General features: G+C 40.9%; 1 long non-coding RNA gene across 1 annotated transcript; it reads right to left on the minus strand.

Moving 5' to 3' along the window:
- On the minus strand, positions 1-2,075 carry LOC139627047 (uncharacterized). The gene is made up of 3 exons (XR_011692488.1): positions 1,897-2,075; positions 899-997; positions 1-457 (listed from the first exon to the last, which is right to left on the minus strand). It is a non-coding gene; the product is annotated as an uncharacterized lncRNA (long non-coding RNA).
- Positions 2,076-5,091: the final 3,016 nt, after the last annotated feature.

Here is a 5,091-nt window from a genome sequence, read left to right on the forward strand (position 1 = left end):
TTGGTCAAATCTTTTAAGTCTCCTTTTTACTCACTAATTAATATTAGGAGCCTTGGTTTAAGGAAAGCATGTGAAGCATTTCATGGGTTTTTGCTTTATTTCTTAAGATACTGACAGTTTATCAATAGCAGAACTTGATTTTTAAAGCTGGACTAACAACAAACAACTTTCAATGGCCTTTGTATCCTCTCACTCCTTTTGTCCTCCTCTGCGTTCTTACTCTCGCCTTCATACATTCAGTTACTCATATACAGTCATGGGCAAAGATTTTAGGCACTTGAGATGTTTACATTTGAATCATCAGGGAGGCATCTGACTGGTTCCAAATTCATTCTGCAGCAGCGAGTACAGCGACCCATGCTGCAGAATGAACGAGCGATCTTCAGCGATGAGACGAACGTCTGCAACAGATGGTCTGACACCCACAGAGCCCTGATCTCAACATCATGGTGTCAGCCTGGGAGTACACAAAGAGACAGAAGCAACTAAGACGGAAGTGTGGCAAGTTCCCCAAGATGCAGGAACAGCGACCTGCCAAGTATCTTCAAAAATGTTGTTTAAAGGACGCTGGTGAAAAAATTCATTTGATTTAGTTTTTTCTGTATGAAGTTACGTGATAAATAAAAACTATTCATGGTGTTATTTTTCAATGCATCTACTTTTAGTGCCTAAAACTTTAGCACAGTAGTGAATATGCCCCCAAACCTCCACCTTCTACACACACACACACACACACACACACACACACACACACATTTCCACTAGAGTCTCTCCTCCCCAGCTCTGCCTCAAGTTCCTATGGTGTTAATAAATGTTCTCCTGTACCTCACTGAGTTGCATTTGAAAGTTCTCTGTGTTTAAATCATAATTCATCAGTTCTTTCTATGTCTGTACTTACAATCCTGAAGATTTCAACTGTGGGTTACTTGATGACACCTGTTACTACTCATATCCAGCAGTTCCGCTCCTCCAGAGTGCGTCATTACCCATGACATACCTGCATGTGGACACATTACATATTATATGCGCCCACTCTTTTGAATTTGCTCCAGTATGTGCATACATATGGCACATATGGCAGACTCCTCCACTAACAATACAAACTATTATATGGAGAAGAACCACTTAATACATTGAATAGCTATAGCAGAATAAATGAAAGTCATAAATTGTGGGTGTGTGATGAAAATGGACTTTAAAGTCATTCTACAGGATCGACAGTGGCACATTTTACTGTACACCAGTACGTCTTTTCTGTAGATATGAATAGTCATTAAATTCATTGTAGCATTTTTTAAATAAAAACAGAAATACTGACATTGCATAGGGACCTTGTTGTTTGGTGCAATGTTAATACGATGGAAATATAAACATATGATTTAAAATGTCAGCATGGCATTTAACCACGCCGGCATTTCTCATCACCCACCACCCCTCCTCCTTAAAAAAAAGCAAAGAACAGATCAGAGTATTTATGATAAAACATGAAAGACTTACAAGACATTACCAAAGAGAAAACATATCAAAATACACCATATACTGCAGACTGATTGCTTCATCTTTGAAATCTGTCAGTGTTAAGAAGTCTGTTTCCTTTAATACATGTTAAAGAAGGTTTGACTGACAGATTCATAGGATTTGGTTCTCTGTGATAACAGGTGCAAAGAAAGGCAGCTCATATGGAGATGTCTGCAACTGTAAATGCTATGACCAGGATATCCATGGAAACACATTAATCATCATGCAGCTGCCTCCGAGTTCTCTCCAGAAGTTAGCACCAGCCCCTGAACTAAAATAGGGATAATGAAAGAGATACATTTAACAGAGAGCAACATGCAGGAGAAGACAGAGTTCAGAGCCAACATGAATGGGCTTCCAACTTATTTTAAAACATACTTATGTGTGTGAAGTCACAAAGTGTTGCAGGCTGCAGCATCTTGTTGTCAGCATATTAACATCTTTTCACACAGGTCAAGTTTTCTGTTAGGCGCTTAAAATAAATCTGATCAAACTGTTTCACAGCAGATGTTTATGCCTGTTTCCAAGAGACAAGATGGAAAAACAGGAGTTTTGAAGTGAAGCAAACACCTGGCTGTCATAGCAACAGTGTGTTGCCATGACAGGGGTGTCAACCCCCCAGCACCACCACCAGCACCACCACCACCACCCTCAGGCTTTGAACGGATAATGTCGACCAGTGTTGCATCTAACTAAATTACATGTGGGTATCACTGCATCTACAGAAAAGCAGCCTTGCCTGTACCCAGAGCGAAGCAGAGGGGGGACCACTGGCTAATATTTAGTCCATAGTGTGAAGCTCCAAAAGTGCTGCATCCCAAAATTCCCACAATGAAAGTTTTTCTCAGACTTTTCTCATACCTCAAGTTTGTGACCTAGACTTTCTTTTTAAAATTTCTTTGACTTTTTTTCCCGGAAATTTTAAGGCCAATCAAAAATAAACCTGATGACATCGTCAAGGTTATTTTCTCAGGATTCAGGATGTTTCCCTCGAGCCACAGAAAACGTGATGCAGCTGTTTGAATGGGATGAACAGTCCTTGTTCTTGTCATTTTTCTCTTGGGGGGGTGGGGGGTCAAGCCACATGTGAAACACTGTCACAAGGCTGGCAGCTCAATTAGGGAGCAATGATAATAGGTTGTTCACTGGCTGGACAGAGAGATTGTAGGTTGTGAGCAAAAGTGCTAATAATGACAGAACTGGAGGTGTTTTCAGGCTCAAGGTGAAGCAAATTTGCATTTAAAGTCAATGCAAAGATGAGAGAGAGTGAAAGAAAAACATACTGAAAATGTTTCGTGTGGTGCGAAGATTTTGTGCTTATTCTGAGGCTTTCTGGCTGCTGTTCATCAACGCAGAGGAACAAAAGGAAAAGGAAGAGAGACAGAAAGTTAGCTCTGTCGCACAAACACACACAGCCTCACTCCACTCACCCACCCACCCATCCAGATAGATAGATAGATAGATAGATAGATAGATAGATAGATAGATAGCCTCCTCGTGTTCTGGCCTGACATGCAGCGTATATGTGTCATGTGTACATCAAACTCACTTTTTGCATGCAGTTGATAGACATGCAATGCTCCAATAATAGCTGTGGAGACCAGTGCATCTTACATGCACATGGCTGTTGAGCGATGAGCAGACACACAAGAGGAAATGAAAAATGTGGACATGTCTCTGTTAATCTTTACACAGTGTAAAGACGACTTTTTTTTCTACCTCAGTGCCATGTTGCTTGGATATTTACTCCTTAGTTTATGTCTTTGGCTTTGTCTCACCTACTGTTTATTTCTATTGGCTGAATAGCTTGTCAGTAAATCCTGCATTAGCAGACACAAGTTGTAATCTTTTGACTTCATGCAAGCTCAGACTGTAGGTGGGTGAGAGTCTGTGTGAGTCCAGTGAGAAGTCAGCTCCCTTTGCTGTTTGAAGATATGAGTTGCTACATGAGGGATGTGTAATTCATGCTCATTTACAATATGCTAATGAAGCTCAGTAGGTTCAATCAGGATCTTTATGCCTAATTTTTTATTCACAATTCTCTCTCCCTCTCTCACCCCACTTCTTGTAATCAGCCGATTTCAGGTGTCTTCAGTAACCAATCAGATTCCTATACTTCACAGCCTCACCCGTAATAAATCTTTTCACATATGATGACATCACAATGGGTCTAATTGCCAAAGACTCTCACATCTCTCACTTTTCCTCTCTGGTTTTGTCATTGACAATAAAAGTTTATTCACTGACTCAGAATGAAGTCTCTCCTGATTGTGGTATATTCTGTGGAGTAAAGCTGCTGTAACACTTCGCTTACAATCTATATTCATTTATGTCCTTTATCTTCAATGCATGAAACCACACAGACACACAACTGTTCATTGATGACAAATCCATCTCAAGAGTATTTGTAGCACAGTGACGACACTAACTGACCAGCAGCCCAGTAACTGATAATCCAGCTCACATCACCTTGTCTGAGTTAACATTAGGTCGTTCCTTTACCACAATCCTCCCTGCAACGAGCCAAAATCAAGGTGAAGACAGTTGAGGAGGTTGAGGTATCTGATTAGGATGATTCCTGTGCACCTTCCTTTCGGAGGTTTTCTGGGCATGTCCAACTGAAAGGAGCCCTCGGGACAGAACCAAAGCTCACTGGAGCGATTGAATAACCCTACTGCCCTGGCAGAGCCTCACAGATGGATTCTCAACCCGGCTACAAGGCTGTGATCTGTCCTAACACAGAAAAAGTCCACAGAGACCAGACACACAACTTGTTAAACATTTAATCATTTAATGTTTTTGCTGTTCCCAACACAGAAGAAAGACGACTCTCTCTCTCTCTCTCTCTCTCTCCCACTCGCTCTCTCTCTCTCTCTCTCTCTCTCTCTCTCTCTCTCTCTCTCTCTCAGAGCCGATGTTGGTGAGGGGTGGGGGCAGCTCTGTCTCACACGCTGGAGCACCGTGCAGCAAACGCACACACACACACACACACACACACACACACACACACACACACTCACAGGGTGGGACCACGGGTGATCTCTCCAAACATCTAGTCAAAGTCCATCACATACAGGAAGAGAAATGTACAGCGTTCAACTGTCAAGCTTGTAGTTCATCTGTATGCCAGCAGCCTGGAGCCCACACAAAGTGAACTAAATAATACGAACATGGGTTAATGATGAAAAGTAACCATTATTCAGCTGATTGTTCTTGGTGTGTTCTTAAATTCAATCTGAAATGGACAGAGCACCATCTGAAATTTAAGTGATGAGGGAGCTGCTGGTGAACCACTGCACAGTAAAAATACTGTCAAAGTCCTGCAGTAAATCATTATCTGTTACATTTGTTTTACATTTGATTTGTTCAAAACAAAGCTGTTGAAATTTGCTACTCATGAATGTTAATTGAGTACATGTGAGAAAATAAAGTAATGATAATTATGTTCTTAATAATTTTTTTTCCTGTTACAAAATAACAATAAGAGTACTGTTAATGTACTGGATCAATAAGCAGTATTGGTGAAAGTGTTAGAGCCGTTAAAATCTTAAAGATACCTGTAGAGTTGAGGTC

Source organism: Trachinotus anak, unplaced genomic scaffold, assembly GCF_046630095.1.
Source record: "Trachinotus anak isolate AG129_WGS33_773 ecotype Australia unplaced genomic scaffold, CSIRO_AGI_Tana_v1 ptg000002l, whole genome shotgun sequence".
In the NCBI taxonomy this organism is placed as follows: domain Eukaryota; kingdom Metazoa; phylum Chordata; class Actinopteri; order Carangiformes; family Carangidae; genus Trachinotus; species Trachinotus anak.